A 10,000-nucleotide genomic window follows, 5' to 3' on the forward strand; every position below is an offset into this window, starting at 1 on the left:
GGGACCGTGGATAAACACTGGTGAAGGCAAAGTCCAGCATGTTGAAACCCCTGGAGTCGACTTTCCCCTTGTGTAGTGCCAGTGTAGTGAGTGTAGGATGGGCAGACTTCCCCTTGTGTAGTGCCAGTGTAGTGAGTGTAGGATGGGCAGACCCTCCCTTGTGTAGTGCCAGTGTAGTGAGTGTAGGATGGGCAGACCCTCCCTTGTGTAGTGGCAGTGTAGTGAGTGTAGGATGGGCAGACCCTCCCTTGTGTAGTGGCAGTGTAGTGAGTGTAGGATGGGCAGACCCTCCCTTGTGTAGTGGCAGTGTAGTGAGTGTAGGATGGGCAGACCCTCCCTTGTGTAGTGGCAGTGTAGTGAGTGTAGGATGGGCAGACCCTCCCTTGTGCAGTGGCAGTGTAGTGAGTGTAGGATGGGCAGACCCTCCCTTGTGTAGTGGCAGTGTAGTGAGTGTAGGATGGGCAGACCCTCCCTTGTGTAGTGGCAGTGTAGTGAGTGTAGGATGTACAGACCCTCCCTTGTGTAGTGGCAGTGTAGTGAGTGTAGGATGGGCAGACCCTCCCTTGTGTAGTGGCAGTGTAGTGAATGTAGGATGGGCAGACCCTCCCTTGTGTAGTGGCAGTGTAGTGAGTGTAGGATGGGCAGACCCTCCCTTGTGTAGTGGCAGTGTAGTGAGTGTAGGATGGGCGAGTGGAAGGGCACGGTGCAGCCTCAGGAGGACACAGGACTGGTATGGGATCATTCAGTGGTCTTTGTGTCATTGCTCTTTAGGTGCCCTTGCAACCTTCACCCTCTCTAAACAACCAGGAAGAAATGTCCTTCTAGCCTCTCCTAAAGGACATGTGCATGGATGGTCATCACAGTGACCTGCGGATCACAGCGGTGGAGCAGCGGCGTTTGTGAGAATGGGCCTTGAGCGAGAGAGAGAGAGAGAGAGAGAGAGAGAGAGAGAGAAATAGAAGAACAATGTTCTGTCTGTTCTCTCACTGCCTTGCACTGCTTGAAATACTCACCTCTCTCCGCTCGCTGCCTTTTCTAGTTGAAGGGCCTGTTTCAGTCCTGTAACTGATGTGTGTGAGCCTATGTGTCTGACAGTGTGTGTGTGAAGGAAATGGTGTGCTTTGATGAGGGAGGTAGGGGTGTGTGTGTGTGTGTGTGTGTGTGTGTGTGTGTGTGTGTGTGTGTGTGTGTTTGTGTGTGTGTGTGTGTGCGTGCGTGTCTGTGTGTGTGTGTGTGTCTCTGTGTGTGTCTCTGTGTGTGTGTGTGTGTGTGTGTGTGTGTGTGGCAGCCTTCAACTGCCTAATCTAACCGGGCAGAACAGAAGACTGAGAGGAACAAGAATCTGACGGTGAATGGGATGAGGGGGATATTGGAGGAGGTGGGGGAAGGAGAGCAGGAGAGAGAGAGAGAGAGAGTGAGAAGGACAGCAAAGAAAAGAAGAAAAGATTAACCAGGTAGATGTTGAATTAACCTGCTTGTGATTGCCTGCTGTCAGAGTGGCACCAGGGCCCGCCAAGAGAGCCAAATGGGCTGTGATGGCCGCTCCCGCTGGTTTACCTTTGAAAGACGCAGATCAAACACTCTGACGATCGTCTCCCTCTCCCTCCCGCCCTTCTCTCAGTCTCACTCTCGTCCTCGCCCCGAGCTCCAACCACGGCGACAGAGATTGATTGACAGCTCCGGCACAGTGCAGAGTGGACACCCCACCCCCGCCCCCCCTCCCCCGCACTCCTCCACCTTTATTTTAATTTCCTTGTAGCAATTCGAATTAGAGCCTCTCCCTGGGATGAAAGGAGAGGTCCTCACAAAACAGGAGTAGATAGATAGAGAGAATTGGACCTGGCGAGTGAAGGTGGGGGGGGGGGGGGGGGGGGGGGGGTTGATGATTAGAATTTGAAAGTATGAAGTCTAGGGGGATGTGTTAAAGAAATGAGGGGGGTGAGATGGTGGGGGAGAAATCCTGCTGAGAGGACACTTTCTGATAAAAAGTGGTAATGACAATTGTCTCCTTTTTCTTTCTTTAAGCTCACTGGCCAGATAAAAACTGTGGGCAACACAGCGGGTTATGTAGAGTGCGGAAGTACCAACCCAGTCTTTGCCGTCTGAATGCCAAACAAGCATTTACAAAGCTTTTTTTTCTGTTTGTCGGCCATAATGTGAAAGTGTCTAGACATTAGTACAATATTGACAATATATTCCTAAAAAAAACATATTTCGATGATTGGTTGCCATGGCGTCTGCGCCAGAGCAGGAGTCAGACTGTCTGATTGGGCGCCACTAAAGAGTTCAGGGTAGGAGTCAAACGGGCACCGGCGGTTTAGCGTGATTCAGGGAGAACAGAATTGGTTCACAGGTGATTCGACGTTCAGCCGTACCGCTCACAGCACCCCTGGCTGCTCCCGAGCAGCTCACATTAGGACCGTTAGGACAGCTTTTATTTCGCTATTAAATATGGAAAATTTTTGTTAATTTCACGTCGAGGTGTAATTGCAGAACTCGGGGGCATGAGTGAGGAAAGGCCTGGCTAATTATTCTCCACATGGAAGACGACACGAGCCACAAGGCATTGTTTGTTGCAGGCGGGCGCTGATTTTATTTTCCCTAATAACCTAAGATCCATGGGTCCCGCTTCTCCAGGAAACTAACGTCACATTTAAATGATGGTCTAATTCAGCAGGTTGAGAGTGTGAGCAAATGGTTTCATATGCTCACCGCGTCTCATTGCGTCTCAACGCCCCAAATATCATTACTCCTGTTTTAAGGGTAAAACTGCTTGCTGTTACACTCGTAAGGTTTGTGGTTCGTGTGTAATATTTTTTTATTTATATTTTTTTTATGTTGTGTGTTTAAATTGAATTTGCGCTACCTTTTTGTACCTAATTTATCATGTAGTGATAAATACAGCATTCTTTCAAACTGTCAGATTAATACACAATGCTTGTTCAGAATTGTTTTATGGTAAGTGTCTGTGTGTATTGTTAGGAAGCTGCGTCAAAATCCGGGGCACGTGCCACAGTGACAATTTGAAACGGAATACAATGCTGTTTGCACCAACATCTGTTTTTAAGAAAAACAAAAAACACATGCAAAAAAATGTGTTAGGGTGTAGGCGACACTTTTTTCCATCAACTAAGTGTTGTTGGTGACTGTAAAAGAACATCTGCAGGACATCAGTGCGGTGTGAAGGGGGGGTTGTGGAGTTGTGTGTGTGTGTGTGTGTGTGTGTGTGTGTGTGTGTGTGTGTTGGGGGGGGGGGGGGTGTAAGAAAAACAGCATGTCATAAATAAATGCAAAGCAATTTAAAAAAGTGACAACTGCGATCAAGGCTTTATATATATTTAGTCGTCAACTCTACCTAACTAACTAACTAGCCCGATAGTTGGCTGGAACAGCGCTGGTTCCTGCACAGCACGTTTTCCTGTCTGTCATCTCCCTCGTTTTTATTTACTGCTTCACAACAAACCCACCCAGGCTCTGACTGGCCAGTGTGCTGCTGGTAGGGCTGCTGCTGCTGCTGCAGCTGATGTTGAGTGTGTGTGTTTGGTGTGTGTGTGTTTGCAGGACTGATTGCGTTACTGGGTGTTAATTGGAGAATTCCCCGCGGAGGACACTTCATCCGGCTGTTTCCCTGTTACCCTGTTTTTCCAGCCTCGCTCAGGCCCTTATTGTTGCATTTCTTTTTTTCTTTCTTTCCTTTCTTTCTTTATTTCTGTTTTTTTTTTGCACGGAGGATGTTAGCATTTTCTGCTGATTCTTCTCTTCCAGCGCTATGGAAAGTAAGAAGTAGGCTGTCATGGGGGAATACTCCTGTTTGCCAACCCCACTTTTCCCTCTCTCTCTTTCTCTCTCTCTCTCTCTCTCTCTCTTTCTCTCTTCATTTTTCCCCTTTTCTTTCCCTCTTTTCTGTCTTCCTCTGTTTTACACACACTCTCACTGGGAGGTGTTTTATTAGCTTGTTTCGGTGTTTCTGTATTTTCTTCTCTGCCCCTCTACCCCCCACCTCCTTCCATCGACACGCTCTACACGTAGAGCTGGTTTAGATATTACATTTTAGATCAGACCGCTCAGGGAGAATGCGCCCCAGGGGACACACACACACACACACACACACACACACACACACACACACACACACACACACACACACACACACACATACACACACACAATCACAATCTCCACTGCCACTGCCGCCGGAGTGGGGAGTTCAAGGTGGGGGGAACGAAGGAGAGCTCTTTGCACACGTGAACGCCGGGGCCCCCACCGCTAAACGGATGGAGGCTCCCCCGGCCCCTGAGCTCCTCTCCCTCTCCTCTGCCTCTGCCTCTGCCTCTGCCTGCACTCCTGGCCGCTCTGCTCAGCAACAGAGTTTCACCCTCTGCATAATGACCTGCTTCAACGAGCATGAAAACCACACCAGCACCAGCACCACAATATAGACAGCCAGACACACACACACACACACACACACACACACACATATACATGCACGGCCCACCACCCACCTGCCCCCAGTAGATTGATTACAGATCAGGCCCTGAGCATTGGTAGCTGTTGCTTGCCCCCGTCTCTGCTCTGCTGTTTTCCATTTTCATCTCTCTCTCTTTTTTTCTCTCGCTCCCTCTCTCTCTAAAAAACACCTATTGATTGATATGGTGATGGACGACGCCTCTCCTCTTCTCCTCACCGCTCATGACCTTGTCGGCCGGCCCGATCGCCTCATGATAAAAGGTCACTATGTAAAACGTGAACGCTTGATTTGTTCACACACCCCTCTCCCCCCACTCAACACCCGCACACACACACACACACACACTTCCATCACCACCAACTCTTCTTCCTACTGCTTACACCAAAATTCTGGTAAAACACGTCTTGAGTCCTTGTTTGGAAGCTTCTGGAGCGTTATGGGATGTCATGATTGGGGGAGTGAGGGGTGGTGTGTGTTGAGGCAACCCTCTATGTGAGGATGGGCAGGAGGGTGTTTCCTGGCCATGTCTCCCCCCCTCACTAAAGGGGCCGGCGCGAACGGGGCAGGCGCGAACGGGGCCCACTCAGCGCTGTTTGGCTCCTGCGAGACGTCATACATTACTCGAGGCCTCGCCACTCTTGCTCTGGCTCTAGCTCTGGCTCTCCCTCGCGCCCCTCACTAAGTCAATGCTTTTCCCTCTCCCAGACAGAGACGCACAGAAACCCCCACAAGGCAGGCAGCAGGACATATATCCGCATGTCTGACAAGAACTCTCTCTCCCTCTCCATCTCCATCTCCATCTCCCTCTCCCTCTACCTCTCCCTCCCCCCCTCTCTCTCCCTCCCTCTCCCTCTCTCTCTCCCTCCCCCCCCCCCCTCTCTCTCTCTCTCTCTGTCTCTGTACCCGCTGAAAAGAGTCAATATTTTTCAAGCACTTTTTTAGCCATTTACCTTCTGTTTCACTTCTCTGGTTTAGTTTGTTCATTGTTTGAGGTTGCTACCCTCACCTGCGAGCGCTTTCTGATTGGTGCTGATGCGGAGATGGGCGGATGGTCAGAAACAAGGCAATTCAGGAGTAATTACTAGCCACAGGCCATTTTCAGTGTTAGGATGGTGCATGCCCATTAGAAGCAGTCTGTGTTTGCTTCCTTTTTTTAAATATAATTGAATCCCTTGGCTATCCGGCACTTGAGTTCGTTTCACCCAATGTGAAGCTTCTGGTAATCACGCTACTGACTGCTAGCTATTAGGTCCCCAATTAAGTGCGCGCTCTTATTGGACAAGCGTTGGCGCTGCTTTGTTTTGATTGTGTTGATTATGCGTGTTTCTTTCCCCTCCATAACCCTGTGAACTCAAAAGCAGCTGACATAGACATTGAAGTATGAAGCCCATGGTATAGCTAGCTCGCCAGCTAAGTATCTGACTTTGAAAATGTAAGAAAAGGCTAATTGTTTGAATAGAGAAACTCGGCAAAGAGGGACATTGGGTGGTGGGCTTGTGGGGGTGGTCTGTAGACCAGGATAGCTGGGGAAGAAAGAGATAGGAACACGTAGGAGATTTTTTCACAAATGTAAAAAAGTTGTCAGTGGAATGCTCTCCTTCTCTCTTTTTTCCCTCCCCTTCTCTCTTTCTCTCACTCTCTCTTTTTCCCTCTCATTTTTCTCAGCCCTGCGCTGGTGACGGCGACAGAGCCGTCGAAGGGAGTAGTGTGTGAAAAGAACCCTTGGAGAGCTGTATGGAGTGTGTGTGTGTGTGTGTGTAGATGTGTGGATGTGGATGTCGACTCCCCATTGCCTAATTAAAGGGCAAGGAAAGCCACTCAGAGAGAGATTAAACCTAAAAGGGCAAATTAGCACTAAAAAGGGGTGTGGCAAATTCACACATACGCGCTGAGCATGAAATCTCCTCTGACACCTGTGAAGAAAAAAAAAACGCCAGTTAAAAAGAAAGACAGAACTTTTGTACTCCCTCTGTTCCTCTCCTCTTTCTCTATGCATGTTTGTGTGTAAGTGTGTGTGCATGTGTTTGAGAAAAGAGAAAAGAGTGTGTGTCTGTAATTTAAAAGCAATATGTGCTCCAGCACAGTAGAGAAGTGTTAGCAGGATAGATGTTTGATTGATCTTTGCCTTTAAACCTTTTCAGTGGCGTGACGTAGAGCCATGCTGTTTAAACAGTACATTCAGAAAGTATTCAGACCCCCTTTTCACATTTTGTTATGTTGCAGCCTTGCGTTAAAATAGTTTAAATTCATTTTGGTTTCCATCATCCATAATGACCAAATGAAAACAGAATTTTAGAAGTTTTTGCAAATGTATTAAATAGGAAGAAATAAAATAACACATTGACATATGTATTCAGATCCTTTACTCAGGAGTGAAGCACCTTTGGCAGCGATTACATCCTTGAGTCTTCTCTGGTATGACATGACAAGCTTTGCACACCTGAATTTGAAGATTTTCTCTGTAGATCCTCTCAACCTGTCAGGTTGGATGGGGACCATGTTCGGGTCTCTCCAGAGATGTCCAGAGCTCTGGCTGGGCCTCTCAAGGACACTCACAGGGTTGTCCCCAAGCCACTCCTGCGTAGCCTAGGCTGTGTGCTTTGGGTCATTGCCTTGTCGGACAATGAGTACTTGGTCACTTGGGTTCTTGGCCACGTCTCTTAATGTTACGTACATGTCTATTAGGGGTGGGAATCTCTTGGCACCTCACGATTCGATTCGATTCCGATTCAGAGGTCAACGGTTAGATTCTAAACCGATTATTCGATTCTAAACCGATTATTGATTATCGATTCTAAACCGATAAAATGATTAACGATGCATCTGGATTTTTACATAAACATAAAACGGTATTTACAAAGGAGGCGCATTTGAGTAGAGGCGCATATTAACGCTTTGTGGGTTTGAACCGGGGAGGGCACGGAAAAGTGGGTGGAAACCTGGGTGTGAAGCGCAAATATATTGGAGGAGAAAAGTTAAGTGCGCCTAATGATGTATTGCGTGGTATTTACTAAAACTGCCTGGCGTGCGCGCGTCTCTAATTTGCGGGCAAATTCTCCGCCTCATAAAATCACGTCTTAACCAGGAAGCGCGTTTCCATTGAGTCTGAAAACGTTGATATGGCAGCAGTTATAAGAGCAAGGCGAAGAAAGAAGACAGTGACAGCGCAAATAAAGATTTTTTTCAACTCGTATAACACTTTTTCAGTTAAGCGAACCACAAATCATTAGACGGTACAGGTTAACCAGCCACGCAATACTTCAATCACTGGACCAGATCAGAGACGACATCGAACCCTCCACCCGGCAATCACATTCCATTCCATCAGTTGTTAAACTCCTGGCAACATTTGCAAATATTGGCCTCCGGATAATTTCAAACAGTTGTAATTTCAAACAGCAGTTGTTATATCTAAGCCTTCACTCAGCCAAATATTCACCCAGGTACTCGACGCATTGCTACGGCGCACTGGTCAATATACATTTCCCCACTACGATAGCTGAAATTAAACTTTCCGAACGTAATTGGAGCCATTGATTGCACCCACATGCAAACAGTCCCACCAGGGGCGTTTCTAGGATTCAAAGGAAGGGGGGGCTTAGCCCCAAGGGGAGTTGGATGTTTGCGCGTGTATCGCGCAACATTTTTGGGGGGGCCCATTTGGGGCCGCAGATATCCATTGTTTCAGACAGTTCATAGATCGGTTTAATCAGAAAAATTGTGATTTTGCTCTTTAGTTTTGCTTGCATTTAGTATATGATAACACAAGAGACAGAATGTCAGGGTCACAGTGAAATTTGACAACACAAATGTGAACTTTTCTCAAATAAAGAGAGAGAAATAATTGACCTGCTTGTAAAGGAAAGACGGATAAACTAGCTTTCATATCTGCTCCCAAATCCTAATTCTTCAAGGGAAAGTGTTAACTTTTGAGTTGTTTACTTGTTTTATTATGAGCAGAATGGAATATGATTTGACCAACATTTACATCTTTTTTACTGTCCGTGTAGTTTTAACATACCAGTGATATTTGTATTTATCTCATCTGGACAGAATGGACCTGGCAGTGTCAACTTTTGAGGGGGGGGGGGGACAAAAACAAGTGCATCTTAATTATCAGGTGATAAATATTGTATGGTGGGCTGAAATGGAAGGCACCCATTCACTGTAATCAAGTCAAACAAGGATTCACTAGCATTAACTGATTTATAAACAACAACATTCTAAAGGGACTGATAGCCTATTATTGTTTCGAAATACTAGAGATATATATTACGTAATGCAAAGAATGGAGAGGTGTCGATAGTTATTTCTTGTATTTCGAATTTGCTCGTTCACACTCACTGGGACAGTTTCTAACAAAATAGCTAGCTAGCTAGCTTAGTGTAAACATAGCCCACTACTAATTCACTTTAATTAACCTCAAGTAAACCTTAATTTAAGCAGTTAACAATCGTTAACAACTAGGCCTACAGATAGCCACATTCTGTAACTACCATTTCACTCCATGCATCATTTACTTTGAGCTAAACTCCTTGGCTATAATCTTGGATGTCGTTGAAGAGACCTTACTTCGGCAGAGTGAGAAAACCAGCGCAGCAGCCTCACAAGATCCCCGTTATATCGTTAATGATATGCTATTGGATTGTAATTTTAAGGGGGAGAAAACCTATAAACCAGAACGCACGCACGCACGCACATATGTAGCATTTGAGAGTTATAAAAAACGTGTCCATTTGAGAAACAATCGTTTAATTTAATGTTAAAAATGTTTTGTTTTTTTTAAGCCAATAATGCCAAATCATTTTGGGGGGGCTGAAGAACATTTTAGGGGAGCTGAAGCCCCCCTAAAACAGGCCTAACGACGCCCCTGAGTCCCACCTTCAATCCACGAACACATTTACCGAAACAGAAAGCACACATATTAAATGAATGTCCAGGTCATATGTGATGCCAACATGACCATTACTAACGTGGTAGGCAAATACCCTGGATCTGTCCATGACAGTTTTATCTTCCGGATATATTGTAGTGAACCCATGTCACTTGTAGAATGTATTAATCTCGCCATGTACACATCTATATTGTTATAATAGACAGTTTATGCATTAATGCCACCAATAGCATATTCTTCATAATCGTGTTCTTTTAAACATCTTGCTGTAGGTGATGGTGGGCAGAACAACAATTTAACGCGTGCACATTGAATCAGGTTCAGTGATTGAGCGAACGTGAACCAATATATCTATCTCCTCTTCGCTGAACCTTAGTTTTTCCTTCCTCGAATCTCCATGGTGGCAGTAACTTGCAGGCGATTTCTCCCGTCTTTTAACGGTGCACTAAATAATGATTGCCCAGCGCGGATCTGGCTTGATAAATACCATGGAAAATGCGGGGAAACACCGTGCGTTAATGTGCGCCTGGCAAAGGCAATTCCTACTTTGTGTTTAATAATTAAAGAAAATCAACAGCTGAATGACCTTCTCTATATCTTTATTAGAGAAAAAGCTTTTCACTGAATTCTCACAT

The 10,000-nt window shown here is 46.1% G+C and overlaps 1 protein-coding gene across 1 annotated transcript in view; it reads left to right on the plus strand.

Annotated features, from left to right (window-relative positions):
• znf407 (zinc finger protein 407) overlaps positions 1-10,000 on the plus strand; it is a 147,851-nt gene that overhangs the window by 105,472 nt on the left and 32,379 nt on the right. The window lies entirely within an intron of this gene.

The sequence above is a fragment of the Sprattus sprattus genome (genome assembly GCF_963457725.1).
Source record: "Sprattus sprattus genome assembly, chromosome: 19".
Taxonomy (NCBI): domain Eukaryota; kingdom Metazoa; phylum Chordata; class Actinopteri; order Clupeiformes; family Clupeidae; genus Sprattus; species Sprattus sprattus.